Source organism: Chiroxiphia lanceolata, chromosome 1 (assembly GCF_009829145.1).
Source record: "Chiroxiphia lanceolata isolate bChiLan1 chromosome 1, bChiLan1.pri, whole genome shotgun sequence".
Classification (NCBI taxonomy): domain Eukaryota; kingdom Metazoa; phylum Chordata; class Aves; order Passeriformes; family Pipridae; genus Chiroxiphia; species Chiroxiphia lanceolata.
Window position 1 is genome coordinate 127,983,353 of NC_045637.1, and position 19,543 is coordinate 128,002,895.

General features: G+C 36.0%; 1 protein-coding gene across 10 annotated transcripts in view; it reads left to right on the plus strand.

Moving 5' to 3' along the window:
- THSD7A (thrombospondin type 1 domain containing 7A) overlaps positions 1–19,543 on the plus strand; it is a 281,746-nt gene that overhangs the window by 60,685 nt on the left and 201,518 nt on the right. Inside the window, exon 1 of one of the 10 annotated variants that reach the window (XM_032686006.1) lies at positions 14,210–14,228. The exons of the other annotated variants lie outside the window; for them this stretch is intronic. The gene's annotated coding sequence lies outside the window, so the exon portion shown is untranslated. Of the gene's footprint in view, positions 1–14,209; positions 14,229–19,543 lie in introns of those variants that run through there. 10 annotated transcript variants of the gene reach the window in all.

Here is a 19,543-nt window from a genome sequence, read left to right on the forward strand (position 1 = left end):
TTCTGATTTTTTTTCCAGTAGCTCTTCTAATAAATTGTCTGATAATATGTGTCTTTTTTACTTTTTATCAGTAATTTGAAGTGTCAGTCTGTCTTTCAGGATTAGGACACAGGTTCCATTAACTTTCATACCTCCCTAGAAGTCTTGATAGTGGAATGATAGAATGATAGATATTGAAATAACAGTGAGACATAAGTATGAGAATTCTCCAGGAATATGTACTGTACTGACATAATGCCGTACTTGAACAGTCTGATATTTTTTGATATTTTTCTGACACTGTAAGCTAAAAAAAAAAAAAAGTCTTGTTATGGAGTTATATGAATGCATTTTAATTTACATGTGCTCTCATATATTAATTAAACTGTTTATAGGTTTTAGAGATAAGTCATGTTACTACTTATAATTTTGATTTCATAGGACTTGTAAGCAGTCAATAGAACCATGTTTTTGTAGTAATTTATAGCTTAGAACTCTCACATTTTGTATAACAAACACTTGCCTAAAATACCTTTTGCAATCTTGATTGGGAGATTTCACAACAGTGAATTTGGATTTATTCCAAACTCTGTTATTACTCTGAAAACAGTCGAAGCTACTCATATATGAATTTCTTAAACTTTAACCTATAGTTTCAAATTACTGAAGACTGAAACATTAATATTATTTCTCTGTGTGTGGTCAGCATTCTTGAGATGTTTTGTTAGAATGATTAGAAATCTTGGGTTTACAAACAAGGTAGCTTTATACATCTATCCTCAGTAAATGTAAACTGCATTATAGTGCAAAATCGTCAATACTGAAGAACAGTGCTGACTGGTGCAAACCATTCGTCTTTTCTGTGAAGTCCCATTTCTGAACAACTACCGATGCTGCTTAACATTTTTGTTGGTGACATGGACAGTGGGATTGAACACACCCTCAGCAAGTTTGCTGATGACACCAAGCTGTGTGGTGCTGTCAACAGAGTGGAGGGAAGGGATGCCATCCAGAGGGACCTTGACAGGTTTAAGAGGTGGGCCTGTGTGAACCTCCTGGAGTTCAACGTGGTCAGTGCAAGGTCCTGCACCTGAGTCGGGGCGTTTCCAAGCACAAATAAAGGCTGGATGGAGAATGAATTGACAGCAGCCCTGAGAATAAGGATTTGGGGGAGCTGGTGGAGGAGAAGCTTGACATGACCAGGCAATATGTGCTTGCAGGTCAGAAAGCCAACCATGTGTCAGGCTGCATCAAAAGAAGCGTGACCAACAGGTTTAGGGAAGTGATTCCGCCTCTCTGCTGTGATGAGACCCCCAGATGGAGTTCAGCTGTGTCCAGCTGTGCATCCCCCAACAAAAGGAAGTGTACCTATTGAATTGAGTCCAGAGAAGGGCCATGATGATGATCAGTGGGCTGGAACACCTCTCCTGTGAGGAAAGGCTGAAAGAGTTGGGATTGTTCAGCCTGAAGATAAGGCTCTGGCGAGACCTTATAGCACCTTCCAGTACCTAAAGGGGGCCTGCAAGAAAGCCAGGGAGAGAATTTTTACAGGGAATGGCTTTAAATTGAAAAAGGGTAGATTTAGATTGGGTATTAGGAAGAAATTATTTACTGTGGGGGTACTGAGGCACTGGAACATGTTTCCCAGAGGTGTGGTGGATATCCCATCCCTGGAAGTCTTCAAGGCCAGGATGGGGCTTTGAGCAACCTGGTGTAGTGGAAAATGTCCCTGCCCATGGCAGGGGGTTTGGAACTAGATGGTCTTCCAGATGTCTTCCAACCAAAGCCATTCTGTTCTATGATTCTATGAACAAGATATAGAGAAATAATAATTATAAAAAAAAAAAAAAAAGCTTAAGTCGTATTTTGGAAATTGTTATTCTTGTAAATGTCTAAAGCTAAGTTTGCTGTTGGTGCACAAATCTTTGCAAGGTCATCTGTACACACTAGTGGTCTATAGAATGCAGCAAGGTAGGTCTTCAAAACAATAATTGAAAATATATTAAAGTACTTCTCAAGTTTAAAAGTTGTCATTTACTATGTACTGAGAGTACAGTTGGTGAATGACTGCACCATTATCAAAGAGATCTCAAAGGACAGTTTCTGGTGTTGGAAATACCTATGAGAGTATTGCGAAGATGCAAATCTCTGTTCAGCAAGAAATCACGGAAGAAGAACCTGAGCTAAATGATAGATTAGTCAGTGTTACAGTAAGAAAATTCTTCAGACAGAGAGCAAAGCATTTGAACAACCAGGCCAGTGCTTGGTTCCAAAATTAAATAAATGCATAAACAAGTCAAGCTTTGGACAACCTATATTTTTTTATGTTACAAAAGATGTTGGAAACCTGAACTTCCACGTGACAGTTTTGACAATCTATCTGTTGATTTTGCAAGCATAGTTTATAGCTGCTGAACATCAATGATCAGGTCCAGAAGTAAATCTTCTGAGAACTGGATTTCAGCAAGAAAATATCTGATTGTGTTCAGACTAATCTTGCCAATAAGTGAACATTCTGTTAGTCCTTGGAGTACATTGCAGTAACTCAAATTTTAAAATGCTGTGATAACAAGTGGGAAGTGGTCAACTAAAAATATCACCCTCTTTAGTCAATGTATCTAAGAATAACCAGTACTGTGAGGTACTTATGAGGTGTTCCACAAAGATAAGGTTATTTCAACCATTGTTTGAGTTACTTTTTCCTCTTTGTCTTTTCATATTCAGAAGACCTATTATTTAAGGTCAAAATAAATTCTAGAGTCTTATCAAACTGATCAACATTGATATACGATGGTACATCAGTTCAGTTTAGTACAACACAGCTTTTCAGTTGTGGATTTATATGTGCATATCTACTTGAGCTTGCTGGGTATTAGAGCCAATATTTAAGCAGTCTACTTAAACATACCATGTTCTCCTCAATTTGGAGAAAATAAGTCAAATTCTGACATCTACAGTGGCTTCTTTTAAATTAAAATTCTGTCTTTCTGCTGCAGACCAACTGATGGCAAATTTGGCTTGAAAATATTTCACATTCATAATCTTTGCTAATGTTGGGAGAACAGCTTCAGCTTCAAGCTTATTGTAAAAGGTAAAAATTGTGTTTTGTGCATTTCTCTAGTTGTATTACATTAAATCAAAACAAAAATGTTTTCTCTACTTTATATTAGAAAAAGTAGTATGCATATTAAGTTCTGTTGTTTCTTACTCTAGGAGTTCAGGTTTGCCTGTTTGGGTCAGATTGCTGCCAAGGTAATAAATATAACCCTTCACTGCCCAAATGGCATAGGTATGGGAAAAAGATTTTCTTAGCTGGAGAGTACTGTAAAGGTGTATATATGTAAGTGTTGTGAAGTCCTGCTTTGTAAAACCAGGTACAACTGCTCTTTATATTCAACTCTGTGTTAGTGTAATAGCAAATGGGAAACAGATTGTGGAAGCATAGAGAGCAGTGCTAGAGTAACCCAGCCTGCACATGTCTCTGAATGGTCTTGGAGGTCTTATCTTGGTGTGGCCAGAACTGGTCTGCTTATTTGTAAAGGGGCATACCTTTGTGGCTTCATTACAGAAGAAATGTACAGTCAGCTTTAATGAAAACCATTGATCTCAGAAATTACTTGGAGTGACTGAATGCTGCTATAAAAACACTTCATGTCAGAATATGAAAATATTGTTTGTTTGTGCTGAAAATAACTGTATTCCAGATGTTTTATACACATTCCAAACATTAGATCTACTTGTGTGTACTGAAAATAACGGTTTGACAACATGTTTTGCAGATAAGTACATAGTAAACCTTGCTTCTCTTTCCCCCATGGTGTATCACAGATGGAGTAAATGGGGCTATAACTCCCCTGGGTTTTTAAAAATGCACTGCCTTAGTTCAGATGCTGTAGCTGCATCATTGCCTTACTACTAAAATGATCTGACTCAGTCTGGCATACTGCATGCAAAGCCCTGCTAGATTAAACTGACAGCTTTGCTTAAAATCTCTTTATGGATTGTTAATCACCAAAACAGAGACTATACTGCAAATATTTACTGGACTGCAAGTGTTCTTAAGACTGGATAATCTGGTAGATTTGAAAGGCCACGGTAAGCAGCTATACTGAATTGTTGAACAGCTATTCTGAATTAAGAACCAGGTAAAATGCGGAAGGAGTAGCTGTAACAAGAGTTTTCACCTATCTCATTAGAATTCTTGTCTTTCAGTGTGGCAGAAGTCCCTCTCCCTGGAATTCAAGGAAAAATTCCAGGATTTATTCTTAGAACGATCATTTTTAAATGACAGGAAAGATGATTGAAGTGAATAAAATCTTTCTCTAGAAACACTTTGGATGTGTTGAATTTCCTTTTTTATTTATGATGTATGTTGGAACACAGTATACAGTTGGGATTCATGAAAATCTGTCTGCTTGTACATCTGCCTCCCTTCCTTATTTTTACCACAAACTAATATGTATGTGGATCTGTGAAATCTGTTTTAAAGATTATTTTTTTCTTACATTTTTTTTTCCCAGAGTGCTTTTTCCCCCCCTTAGTTGTGGTTTGGTGTTTTGTTAATTATGAAAATTGATGTAATAAAATTTAGATAACTTCTTAATTCAGTTGAAGAGTTCGTTTCCTGTGAAAGTATTTGTTTTTAAATCTTGGGTCGTATGGTCTCCTTGCCCAATGACAAGTATATAGAGGAAATTAAGGTGCTAATCTTCATGGAAAGCACATTTAACAGGAAGGGGAAGGCTATATTTAAAGCTGGAAAAGAAAGTGTTTATTGTAATAGGATGTTGATGAAAATAATTACCATCCAGAATTACCTTATTGTATACACTAAATTATATCACAGAGGTATCTAAATAGAAGAAACGCAAATTGTGACATATAGTAAGATAAGTGTTTTGCTAGTATAACTCTTAGATTGTATGGATACGTTGTGTTATTTTGACAGTATCTAAATCCTAATGCTAACTGAAATGTCTGGAAACTTTTACCTTCTTTTATAAAGTTTAACATGCACAAAACACCACTCATGGGGTTTAATTTTTGAAATTATTTAATTTAGCTAAAGCATTTTGCATGTTCAAAATCCTGCATCACAGCCACAGAAGTCCCAGCAGATAGCAATTTAATGGACAGAGATGAGGAAGACAGCAGTTGAGGAATACTAGAAAGGTGAAGATAGTTCTTGTTTCAGCTATGTGGCTAAATGCTTTTGATACAACAGATGTCAGGTGTATTGTTTAACCCACACGAATGGAACAACTCTTACAATTTAGCTCCTCTGTGACCTAGAGTTAAGGGCAAGACCCAGCCTCTGTAACCCACTGCATGTTTGGGTTTTATCTGATGGAGAGTTTAAGGCTTCCTCATTCACTATTCCATTTCCAGACATCCTCCCACAGCCTCTACAGAGTGATCTTATGCTGCATCTTGTAATCTTGCCTGCTGCTGAGCCCCTTCAGATTATTCATTGTCTTACAAACCACAGCTGCCCAACATCCTTAGAACTGGGCTGAATTTCGTTCTTTTGCCCTGTTTCATGGGCTGGTTAGAACTTACTGTTGCAAAGTTATTTTTGTGGCTCTTCTGCTTTGGATAGCACAGACATAGGCCTTGTACTCTTCCTGTGCTGATTTCCTGATTCAGTCTGTGCCAGCTCCTGCTAACATCAGGACTGGGGCTATTCCAGTAATTGTTTTGGATGGAGAGCATAGGAGGAGTCCTCAATTAAGCTCATTTTCAGCAGATTAACCTTTTATTTGCTGGTCCCTCTTCTAATTGCATTTTGTTTACATGACCTGTAGTTACGGAGTCATTACAATAAAGCTGTGAAAGTTACATATTACAAAATTTCTTTGATCTTTACTAAATAAATAAGAGACAGTGTAGTGGAGGCAGACATACTCCTCGAAATTCATGCTTCCAGATTTCTGTGGCTAGGAATCTCTTCTACTTGGAACTTGTAATTGGAGAGATATGTTCTTAATAAACTGTTAGTCTGACCAGCTACCTATAGGTCTGAAAGCAATTTCTTCTTAAAGCCTTTGTTTTTCTTTTTTTAATCTTTATTAACAGACTGTCAGGTGTAGTTGGGTTAGTAGCTAAAGGACTTGTAACTGTAATCTTCAGTAATATTAGTGTTGGTTATTTATTACCACAGTGGCCAGAGTGGATGAAAATGATAAACAGATAAGTCTTGTACTTCTGGGACAAGTGAGAACCTGAGGATTTATCAGAATAGAGCTCATTATTTGGTATCTTCATAGACAAGATTCGGAGGCTGAGTTGTATACTACAACTAACCCTAGAAGAGCCAGTTTGAAGTGGAAAAACGTTCAACAAAGATGTTCAATTTACCTCAAAATGTGGTTCTTAATGTAGTGAAACTGCATTGTTCCACTTTTAATTTAAAGGCACATCTGAAATGTTCACAAAACTCAAGTTTTTTTTCAATTATTTAAATATTTTAATTTACAGCTTAATTTTTATGACTTGAGGAATTTAAATACATGTTTCTTTATGGTTTTAAAATAATAGAATTGTATGATAATGAGAGGATTAATAAGTATTACTTATTAATAGTAGTACAACTTACACTTCTGGTACTGCACTTCACGTATTTTAGTTTGCTTTAATATGAATTTATGTGTATAATAATGTCATGGTTTATGATTTGTATTCCCCAGTTTAGTGTTCCCACTGAAACACCCCAAACCATGCACCCCTGTTCACTCTTCTCTCCCCTCCTCCTCTCCACCACGGCTGCTTGGAGAGGAGAATAGGAAGCACAAAAGGTTAAAGATCATGGGTTGAGATAAGAATAATTAACTGGAAATAGCAATGAAATAAGAAAACAAACAGTAACAGCAAAAATATTAGTAACAGAGGGTACAGGAGAAGCAAATGATTCACACAATTGCTTCCCACACTGAAACTGCAATACCTGAACCACGGCCATGCTACCCTGACCTGGAAAGGAGCCTGTCCCTGGAAAATGATGTGGAGTGGTATAGAATAACCTCTGAGTCCTAGCCATGCTCCCTCCTGGCTCCTGTAAAAATTAACCCTGTCCTGGCTGGAACCAGGACAATTAATCTTTGAGATATTTCTTCCAAAATAGATTTGTTTCTGACTGTACCTACCCTTACCCCTACCCTTACAATATCAGATATGTATTTTCTCATTGAATATCTAATTATCTGTATAATATCTAATATTTAATGAGAGGAAAATTTGCTCTGAAGCATTTGAACTTACGATTGTTAGTGTCTGTTGAGCTAGACTGTAGTCAGCATCAATGTTAGTTCTGTTATGCGAGTTCTTTTTCAGATAACGTATAAGTTCATGAGATGTTGTCTTGTTCTTCAGTGATATTCATTGAATCAGAACAAATAATAATAGATCATAGTTGCAAGTGTATATTGTGGGGACCAAACCAGTCCTCAGTATTGTTACACTAACTTGGATGGGAAAAAAAATATTATTTTACAAAATATTATTATTAAGCAAATATCACTATTTGGAACAGCAAAGATAAAATAAGGTAACAGTGCACTGTGTCAAACATATGATCTTAAACTTCAGTTGTTTCATTTAGCATTTCATCCCTAGAGTGGAGATTACATTAGCACCATTACTATTAAAGGCTGTATCATGCATCTTTCAGCCACTTGTAACATGACCTTTTCAGGTAACTTCAAAAATGAATACCTTTCTATTTCCTTTTCCTTTTATTTTTTTTTTTTTTTTAGTGTTAGATAATTGTTTCAAATATGGAAAAAAGAACAGTTTAAATGGGTAGGAGCTCAGTAGATTGGCCCAAACCTGGAGAGTGGAAAGTGAACAATGGAGGCATGTTTTCATTAGATTAGAATATTATTCTTTGGAACTCAAGGTGCAAATTATGCTGTACCATATGTTCTTTTCAAACACACAAGATAAAATTTACATATCTAAATTGGATCAGCTTGAATGGGTTTCCCTGCTGTCTCATCCCCTCAGCTACAGTCTTTCTGAAATGGCCTGCAGGTGGATCCAAATAGTATTTTTTGAGGTCTATTTTTAAGAGCATCTCTAAAATAAATATTTTTTCTTTAGTTTTATATTGATTTCTTGCAGTGAACATCAGCAAAATTCTCCTATGCCTCATCTGAGTGTAATCTACATAATAATTGAAGGTTTAAATTTAATTGTGCTTATGCTGGCTTTCGAATAACAATTTAAACTGGCTCAATAAAATCACAATTGTTTCTATTGTTAAAAGAGTAATATTTTCTCTTATTTCTTTCTGGTTTTATGTGAAACATCTTAAAAGTTTGTGTAAGTTCTTTTGATAAATGTGACAAATTTTGCTATCCAAGGAGTTTGAGGGAAGACCCTGCAGACAATGCTGTTCTACAATTGCTGGATTTTCTTCTGTTTTTTAAAGGTAAACTCACTGATATTGTACTGATTCCAGATTTTTTTCCGTCTCCATAAACCTCTTTCTCCTAACTTCATAATGTTTTATTACATTAGTCTGGATGAAAGTGTATAGACTATTTTTACCCTCTACTGAAATAATTATATTCTTAATAGATTTTTATCAAGTATGAGGGTAGATCTCATCATGGTCTGCAACTCCTCATGAGGTGGAGGGAGAGGCACTAATGTCTCTTCTCTCTGGTGACCAGTGACAGGACCTGAGGGAATGGCCTGAAGTTGTGTCAGGGGAGGTTTAGGCTGGATATTAGGAAAAGGTTCTCCACCCAGAGCAGTGGTTGGGAACTGGAACAGGCACCCCAGGAACGTGGTCACAGCAACAAGCCTGACAGAGTTGAAGAAGCTTTTGGGACACGCTTTTAGGCCACATGGTGTGATTTTCAGTTTTGTCCTGTGCAGGGCCAGGATTTGGACTTGATGGTCCTCGTGGGTCCTTTCCAACTCAGGATATTCTATGATTATCTTATTTTAGTTCATTTTATCCAGCTACTCTATTTATTTGTGTTTGTTTAGCAATACAACTTCTGAGCATATTGAGGAGAAACAGCATAAGTAACAACTTCTGAGAACAGCATCACTACAGCTCAAAGATAATGTTTTATGTCCTGCAAAACAGAGTTAAAAATTCTAAGGGGAGTATTTTTAGAGTGTGTCTCTGATGTATGTAAAAAAACCCGTGTAGAATAGTCTTAGGCTATAATGGTTTCGGTATCAAGGAACGGATGACCTCAAGCTATGCCAGTTGCTTTACTAGGTATGCATGTATTTTAACAGTGCAAAATTTTAATGTAAGAATAAGGAGTATTCTTATACATTGTGCTTTGTTTAATAGACAGTTAGAAGCAGAAAAGTGTTTGATGTCAATGGAGCTGCACAAGCCTCTGTCCAAGGTGCTGAGGGTTAGAGTTGGGCTCAGCATTGTGAGATGGTACAGCACCTGCTGTGGCACTGGCTGGGGTGGGTGAACTGTGCTCTCTTGCCATTATTATTTTTATGTCAAGGTTATACTCTGGGTGGGTTTTGGGTTTAGAGGTTTTTTGTTTAGTTTTGGGTTGGGTGTGTGGATGGGTGTTTCTATTTTTGTTTTGTTTTGTTTCTGTTGTGGTTTTTTTTCTAAACTTCTTATCTAGTCTGTGTAGAATGTTAGAGTGTTACAGAAAAGTCAGATCTGGTTAGGAAGTTTTATGTACAGATGGCTAAAACTCAGCATTATCAACTCTTATCAGTTTATCTACTGGCTTTAACTCAGGCTGTTGTTTATGTTTCTTTACCTGGAAGATATGAGGAGTCTATTAAGTTCTATGTATAGAACTTAATAGTTCTGTGTTGATGGAGTTTGTTTCTCCTGTTCTTGCCAAAGTAATTTGCAATTTTATGAGAATAGGCTAGGATTATTGTAATTAGTATTTATTGATACAACATTAACATTTCATTTTTTTTTGAAGATCACAATAACTGTCTTCTTCCCACTGAGTGATATTCAAGGAGGTGAGATTGGCCTGAAGTCCAGTGACTCTGTCTAAGTCATGGAGCCTTCGCTTTTATATTACCACAGTAAGAGATTAATAATACTACTTCTTGAAAAACACCTCAGATGTCATTGATGAGGGGGCTAAGGAATAAGATATATTCTGGTGGTTTTTCTTTGATTGTAGGATTAGTTCTCTTACTTTAGGCTTTTATGGAATACAGCTTTTAGGAAACACAATAAGATCTAAATGTTATTTCTGTGATGGAGAACATAAAATGCCAGCATTTTGGGAGAAGATTCTGACTATGTTGTGATGGGGAGAGAGGGAGTTGAACTCTAGACAAGGTAGTACTGTTGTGCTCAATTTATTAGTGAACCAAACTAGGAAAAATGGGCTGTGTGAGGGAAATCTTCTCACACATGCAACCACAAACATACCCATCTTGAAAGTTAACTGACATGTGCCCCACTTGGCACTGCAGTGGTTTAGCACAACTGAGCTGGAGTAAGGAGAGAATACAGCGTTCATTCCAACTGGCCCCAGTGTCAGGCTTTGGGTGGTGGATTGGTCACAGCCTGCACCTTTCCAAACTTGGGCGCTCTGCATCTGCAAGATATTGGGCCTCTGTGTAACCAGTGTTTCCCCACAATGTCTACGTGTGTGTGTTTGTGTGTGTCAGCCAGACAGCAACAGACCACCAATGAAATCAGCCAACAATGGCATCGGGTTGCAGCTTTACAGACTTCAAGATGTTCTTCTCCTGTCACTTACTGATCTATGGTCTGTACTGATGTTCGTAACGTTTTAACATAAGTGCACAGTTCCAGATGTCACATCATGGATACCATGTTGTAATTCTGAAAATAGATGAGTAGAACAATTTTGTGGAAGATTCTAACTGTTCAACTTCATTTATACGACACCTACATATGTTCATAGGATAGTATGTTCACCAAATTATAGGTGTGATGTTTGGCTTTTTATGGGAAGTCTTAGGCAAAGTATCATCATAGTTTAATAATTTGTAATAAAATTGTAGTGAATTGGTAAGTTGTAATGAAATTCCTTGCTGTTTCCTCTCTGGTTAGTCATTAGTCTTTTAAACTGCATTTATTGTTTATAATACAATGTGTTTCAGTTTAGCAGACATAACACTTGTGCTAAGTGTCATTTTTCATCTTTTCTTAATATTTACCATCAGATAGAATGTGGATTATTAGTTCATTAGGGAAAATCAGGACACAAAAAAGTTAAGTAAAAATGAAAGTATAGCTTTTGTGTAAGACAAGAAGTACCTTGAAAGTTTTCCAATAATCTTGTGTTAAAAAACAGTGTTTGCTTTGCAAAGAAATCATTTGTTCTGCCATACTGAAGCTAATTATTCTCAGCACACACTAGCTATGTCAAATTGCAAAATGAACATCAGACTTTGCATGTTGTAAAAATTAAAACACCATCAGTTGAGTTAATGAAGAGCATACAATGAATATGATCTCATTTTTGCAATGCAGTTAAAGTGAAAGCCATTTAAAGAACTGTTGCAAAAATCATAATTTAGGGGGAAAAACAAACAATAAAAGAAATGTTTACTATCTATTTTAATTACTTTCTGCTTAGAGGTATGCATTAGGTTTATTTATTGTTTGATTTCAAATTCTTTCTCTTAAATGGTTTAAGAATACAGTGGCTAATGATCCATTCTCAAATCAAATGAATACAGTCTTCTGTACTCCATTATACAAAGCCAAAGGAACTCATTTGTGACTGTTTCATTATGATATCATATGAAGATCACTACTTGAAATTGTAGGGTAGCATAAGGATGGGAATCTGAAACAGAATATGAAACACTAAAGAGAATTACTGCAATTATTTTTTTTCAAATGGAAAAAAAAAGAGACTGGGTTTCTGAATTACGTACCAAACACGTGAATGTAATGAAGATGCTATCCCCTATTTATATTTCAATTATTTATTTTTCTGTAGAATTTCTTACCAAGACAGCACTACAAAAATCTCTCTCTGTGATAGATGATCTCCTTTGGATTTTCCTAATGTTTGATGGAAAGAAGTTATTCTGTCCTGGCCAAAGACAATAGCAGAAGCAGGGAACCTTCATTTTATTTCACCAGTCCATTCAGATATGATAGTTGTCTTGGGAGCTTAGAAGAAGCCCTGCCAAACTGCCTATCTGCAAATCAAGAATAATTTTTATTGGAGATCATTGTAGTCAAATAACTCAATGTAGTTAAATTTTATATTAAAAAAAAAAATCTGATTCACAGGGTTGGAAATCAAGCAAGTATTTTGTTGACTACCAGTCAACCGGTTACTGACAGAGAGAGGCGATTTGGTGAAGGCATATGCATGTTTGAAGTGTTTGACATAATGGAGTTCTTTTCTGAATCCTGTCAGGATATTACTTTACTATGGCAACACTGTAACTTTACAGGAGTTTACTGAATTTATTGAATGGCATCCTATTTGAGCGTAAGTGAGATACGTGTCCTGCTATTCAGCAAGTTTTAGTATTTGGGCAATATTCAAAGCCCATATGATACTTAAACTCGTTTAGGTAAGATCATATACAGTTATCAGATATGGGCAAACTTCTGCATATGTTATAGTTCTGCCTGTATATCTGTAAGAAGAAAGAACTAAAATGATAACATGCAATTATCCTCCAAGGTCTCTAAAGAAGGTTGCTTATAATGGTTTTCTAGTAGCTTTGGGAGGTAGCAGAATATATTTTTTGTCTTCATCTTTCTTCATGTAAAATTATTTGGTTTTATAGTTGATATAAAGAAAAACTAAATACTTATATACTAAAAATTGCTTCTGTAAACATTGAAGCATTGAAAATACCTCTGAGTCAGTCTGTGTGATGGAGACATTACTGTTGGAGCATACGTAGAAATGTCTGCAGGCACTGGATGGAGTTGGACCTAGTGGTTAGAGTATTTTAGCAGCATATTACAAAAATTTGACAATTTCTTTTTGCTGTGTGGGGTATCTCAGAAGAGTAACCACCTATTCAGGCATCAATACATCAGCCAGACAACTGAAGTTATGTTTTATCTGTATTTATATATTGGTGCAAAGAGAATTCAAGCTGACATAAATTGTGTTAGTATCTTGTTAGCATAATGTTAATATGTGAATGAATCATAAATTATTTTTATCCTATTGATACATCTAGGAAACAGGTTCTTATGTAAAGTTTGACTTTTGCTTTATGCATGACATGCCTTTTCTTTTGCACTAATAAATCATGTTCATCTCTTTACCTAAACTCAGGTTGTTTTTTTACCTGAACTCAGCATCATTCAAATATTGTCATTGTTGTTTCAAAGTCATGCTTCATTTTTTTAGTGCTCTACACTCCACTCCATCTGTGTAAATTAAATTTCCTTGTCCCAGGGAAATCATGCTCTCATTTAGCTGAATGGTTACAACTGAACTCAGAGATGATCTAAAGACAACTGCTTTGCAAGTTTCTATAGTATTTCAATAATAATTCAGTCACTGAGAAAACTTCTTGTTTTAATCTCCTCCACACCATTTCTTCCTTCAGTGAGCAGAATATCAAAGTAAGTTGTCACATATTCTGCAGAGATTGTATAGATGCAACTGTCAATTATTTAGACCGCGGTTAGTTTTGAACCTCATGAGAAACACTTGTGAGAGTACCAGAACTCCCACTAACAGTTAATTGGGTAATCTTTTTATCCTATTTTCAGATCTACAAATATAATAGCAATTGGAGAAAACTGACAATATTGTCTTTTGTCACCACAGAACAATGGTGCAAATTTAATGAATCTTTTTACTGCCTTGAAGTGTCACATCACCTTAAGCTTGGCTTGATCCCTCTAGTGAGGCTCTAATTTTAATGTTAATGCTGATAATTTAGAGCACATTTTTTGGCAGCATACAGAATGCATTCAATGCATTGTCATCTGCATGCAGAAAATCCAGTTATATGTGGTTGTGATGTCAGCTATCCCGGTGCATAGATTTGATTACTCGCTTGCTTTTTGCCACAGAAATATTGGTGTGACGGAATGTAGGAGAGGATGGTGGTGCAGCAGAGGAGAAGAGCATAGTCAGCAGTGTTTTGAAACTAGTCTTTGTGGTTTGAAATGATAACCTGCTTTCATTAATATCTGCTTAGAATTTGTTAACTTTGTTACCTTCCTTATTTAGATTTACTTTTTGCTCCAGAGTTGACTTCAACAGGTGACCTGTAATTTTCAACAATTGATCAGTAGGAACAGATTTGCCTCTACCTCCCAGGTAAAGCATCTACCATGTAATCAAAGCATAACAGATGGAACACAGTTGTGAAGCTTTTACATAAAAATTGGAGAGTGAAGGTTTTATTTTGAGATATTATCTTCAGTGCTCCAACTTTATTCATAACCTAAGATTTTGCAAAATATTATTATTAATGATATAATGGGATTGGGGCTTAGTTAGTTAGCAAATCAAAATTGAACTTTGGTTGTTAATTTAGAATGGTTTAAATCTAACCTCACCATGTCAGAATGGTGTGAGATCGATTATCAGTTTCCTCAAGTTATACTCCTCTTGTTTATTGAACTCTTGAAGCCAGCACAAAACAGGCAGCTATACTTTTGGCTAGCTAAGTTAGGACTCTTAGGAGGTTAACAAATTATTAAAAGCTATTTCCATCTATATTGTGTTTGTCACTGCTAATGAGTCTGTCGATTTCTGGAAACCACTAAACATACTGGTTAAGTTAAAAAAACCTGCACTAATGAAACAACAACTCACAAAAGAAAGCAGCCTTGTTTAATTTTCTTATTAATTTCTATTACTTAACTATTTTAAGAGTTGATAACAGAATGTTTGAGTGATTTATAACCTGAAAAAGAAGACCAACATTTCCCTCCTTGAAAATGGAAATTGGCTTGTCAGACATTTAGATGAAGAATGATCAATCAATAGGATTTTAATAAGGAAAAGGCTTAAAATTGACTGAAGGTGGCTTTTGTTTAAGGTGATTTGGTATGTGCAAATTACTAAGCTCTCCCTGGAGAGGATTTTCAAAGGCAATAATGGGCACTGATTTTCTTTGTTTATACCATTCTCTTTCTGTTCTCCTTGTCAGGGATTTCAATACTTACCTCTCCATTGCGTCTTTGAAATCTCCCTGCCTGCCTTTCGGGGCCTGTGAAGAATTCTACTTATTTGCATGTACAACTATAAGTTTTAATCACTGTTTTTCTCCAGTGAGAATATTACTTGGATAAACATTTATTTTCAGCATAAGTTCATGCTAGGCATAGGGGCTAGCTGTTCCCATTGGTTTTAGGAATACAAATTTCAAAAGTACGTACACACATCAGAGGAACGCAGTTGACTTGGAAAGTCCCATTAAAATCCTGTGTTTTGTTTGTCTGTTGGAAAGTCTAGTATAATGGGCTTGGAGTTAGAAAACTGGTTCTAAATGGCAATTATGGTCAATTGGGTTTGTTTGTTTTGTCCATTAATGAAGTCTGTGTTGGGCTTTCTGAAACTGAGGTAACTGAAGTTGGATTAAAAAAGCTCCATTGCCTGTGAAGTCTTAATCACATAGGTACACAAACTGTAGATCAATGCCAAATGCATTATAAGACTAAACAGTATATAGCACACCACACAAATTCGGTTTTCACTATTTCCTCCCAGTATTTTTTTTCTCCACTTAGGTTTCTTAGTCCTGATTTCTTGGCTCTTTTTATCACGTGCTCTTTCCTAAGTTTTCGTCTTACTAACTTGGAGTTAGCTATTGTCCCATGCTCACTTTTGTTCCCAGTCTTATTTTTTTCCCCCTTAGCACTCTGTAAGCAAGTGCATACTGGTATCACAATTATAGAAGAGGTCTAGTTTGTGCAGACTTCTTTTGAGGTTATGATAAGAAGAGCACAGCTGATCTACGTGAACAGTAGAAGAAAAGTTCACGTTTCTTTCCTGAAGCAAAGATTACCAAAAGTGAAAAATTCACTATTTTCCTCATAAACATTTTTTTTTTAAACTAACATAAAAAAAGTCACGGAGAAAATTTTGATCTTTGCAGCCAGTTCTGATCTTTGAATAGGTTCTATTTCATGCAGTTGGCATGAAGCCAATATAATCTGGGCAGAATGACAAATTGATTCACAGAGTTTAAAGCCAGATAGTAGAATTATCTAATTTAATCTGGCCTTCTGCAGCTCTGGGCCCACTGCATTTCACAAAGGCATTGATCTATTTAGGCCAGTAGCCTTTCCTCGGTTTAAATCATCAAGTTAAAACTAACATTTTTCTTGAAAACAAAGATGGTAAATACACTCTTTCATCATGTATCTTGATCCAAAGCTAGGTGCCCTCCTGATAAATTCATTGATTTCTTACTTGAATTCCTCTAGCTTGATCTCTCACCAAGCTGTTCTAGACATACTTCCTGGCCATACTTTAGTGTGCCCTCCCTACAAATGCTTTCTTTCCATGAATGTTCCATGCCAAGGAGTTGATTTTGTTACCTACCAAAGGGGATCTACAAAAAATACAACAACCAGGTTAAAAAAAAAAAAACCACACGTTTTTTTTATAACTGAAAAGCCCACCCCATACCAATGAAAAATGGCTAGGAAAAGATCTAGATTTAAATTAGATTAAAATCAAACAAACCACTGCCTTCCCCACCTCCCCCCTCCACTAGTATAATCAAACAATAAAAAGAAAATCTTAAAAAAGATAAATCAGTCCACGAATTACTAACTACCTTAACAAAGCAAAGCATTTGTAAAGTCAGAACTAGACTTTTTCTTGTTGCAAATTTTTTGAAGTAATCATGAAATACTGAAGAGTTTAAGTGTACATTATTAACATACTCCAGTTAATTTTATACAGGCAATGCTTTACTTCTGTGCAAGCTCACACATACAACTCTCAAAATTCCTAATTTGTTCTCCAATTCCATGATCTAAAAGAATGATACAAATTTAACAAACAGAGTTGTGGATATCTCTAATATTTGCAAAAACATTTGCTCTGGGAAACCATAAAAAATCTATACTATTTGTATGAAAGAGGCTGGGTTGGTTTTGGTTTTTTGTTTTAGATATTGCAAGTTTAAAAGAGGATGTGTTACAATGAAAGGACAAAATCAGGGTCTCTTACCTGCTATTAAGGATAGAGAAATCTATTCTAGCATACTATGACATGGTTGAGTGTGACACCTAGAGGCCCTATGTTTAGGATGCCTAAAAATAACTTTTTTCAGCTGCAAGTTTTGCCACAGCACATTTAATTTTTAAATTGACTTAAACATTGGAGCTGCTGGATTTTGAAAAACAAATATATTAATATTTTTTTTCCGATTTTTCATGTTTAGGATATTTTTTGTGGCTTCCCTGGCTTGGCTCTCTAGCACTGATATGAAGTAAAATAAAAGACTGTTACTTAGTTTGGTAAATAGTACTTAATGATCTGCAGCAAAGCCTAGAAGAGCACTGTACAGCCTATTCCATCCTGAAGTTCTCAATATCTAATAAAATTCTTGCAGTTCCCATCTCAAGGCAATTATTACAATATACCTGCAACTGTAGTAAAATATCTGCATGGATGTCAGGCTCTTACAAAATGCAGAAGATAGAATTTGTAGCCCACGAGTTTATGCCAGGGAATGAAGAGAATAAAGCTTTTTTTGGCTGTTACATGAATATTTAGATCATGGATGTTGCAAGGCAAACATGGATGTAGGGGAACATCCTACACCTTCCTAACTCTTTAAAAGTTAGGGGTGCAACCATACCACTGCATCCCATGAAGGGGATATATCCAAGGGCATCCTAATATGGTGACTGAACCATATCAGCATGTTACAAATTTAGAGTGCTTTCAGAAATATGTGGTACTGTATTATCCAGTAGTCATGGTTGTAATAAACTCCTTCTAAACTGTAGAGTTAGATGTCTAGAAGATAGGTGTCTTATTGCTTTTGACAGCATTGTCATTTTTACACTTAAGAGAGGGGAAAAGTCTCGGAGATAAAATGAACAGAGTTCAGATGGAGGGGATTTTGACTTTCTACGAAGAAATAAAAATATTTTCATTCTTTAGAATTGGGGTGGTTTTTTGTGGTATCCTAGTACTCGTGCAGAACAGATGGTTTTGTGGGGTACAGCTGTAGAGTCATAAAACATCTTCTATAGATCTAGAGAGATGGACTGAACTTTTCTAAAGATTCTAGCTCAACCAGAGTCTGAAATTGAAGGCGAATGAAAGTGATACTGGATGCAGCTCTTCGGTTTGTATTGTTTACCCCCGAAACAAGTGTGCCCTATATATTTGTACTCTCGCATGCTCTTTGACTTACTATGTGTAGAAATACATCATCAGAATGTCAGATTAATATGAACCTGAAGCTTTTATTCATGGCATTTCATAAAGAAAAGGGACTTCCTGGTAGCAGAGGAATACCAGCAGGGTGATTGTATTTGAAATATATATCTTGTTATCATTTCTATTTCAATAAAAAAAGGTATGGCATGTTTGTTTTGTCATCCTCTAGCGTTTCATGCTTGGAGATATGAACAAAGTAATTCCAATATTTCAGAGTTAACTCTACCTCTTTTTCACAAAGGTCTTTGAGGTTAGTCGTATTTTTTTCAAGAAAATGAAAAGGTGCTAAGTTATCAGTCATTTGCTGGAGCAGTTTACAGACTTCCTGTAGCTACTGTACCTCAAATAAAATAATAGAATCATTTAGTTTGGAAAAGAGCTTTAAGATCATTGAGTTCAGTCATTGACCTAACTCTGCCAAGTCCACCACTAAACAATGTCCCTAAGTGCCACATCTACATCTAAGAAATAATTGTGTCTGAATAAAAGCCTACCAAGGCTCATATGTTGGTGCTCTAAGGGACAACACTGACATATTAGGTTTGTGGTATGGATACCAATGTCAATTGTAGTTTATTTCTATGCTTTGTCTAGAGGTTTCTTCTCAAAAGCACTTAACCATTTCTTTGGGAATGTCTAAGCCATAAAAAACTGATTCATTATGATTGTTAAGTATATATTATAAGATGGATTGCCAGTGGACTGGAAATATTGGTTGCACTGTTAACTGGAGGGAACTCCAGTAGCAAATAGGAGGAGGGTAGGAGCACACTGGATACACTGGGGTGGAAAACTCTAACAAAGCATTCCGGGTAAGGCGTGCTGACAGCAGCGGATGCTTACAGTCAGGATATATTCCCTCTTGTGTCCAAAGTCCAACCCCTGCAGTTAGGTTGGTGAGGTTGGTGTTGGTCTCTGTCTTCAGGCATCAGCCTACTCTTGGCCTGTGGTATCACCAGCCTTTTCTTGTCCTGAGTAATAGCGTACGTACTACATAAATGATCTGGTGTTTGCAAAAACCAGAAAAAACCAGCTCTTCAGAAATCCTTTTCTTTTTTATTCCAGACACACAGATACATTGCATTATTAATATTCTTCTGTTTTGTCTCTGTAACATATTTCTGAACAGTTCTAAATTCTTCATAGCATCTACAACAAAAAGATGAAATTGTTCTCTCATAGTTCATTGATTTTTGACCAATAAATGGTAAAACCATAAA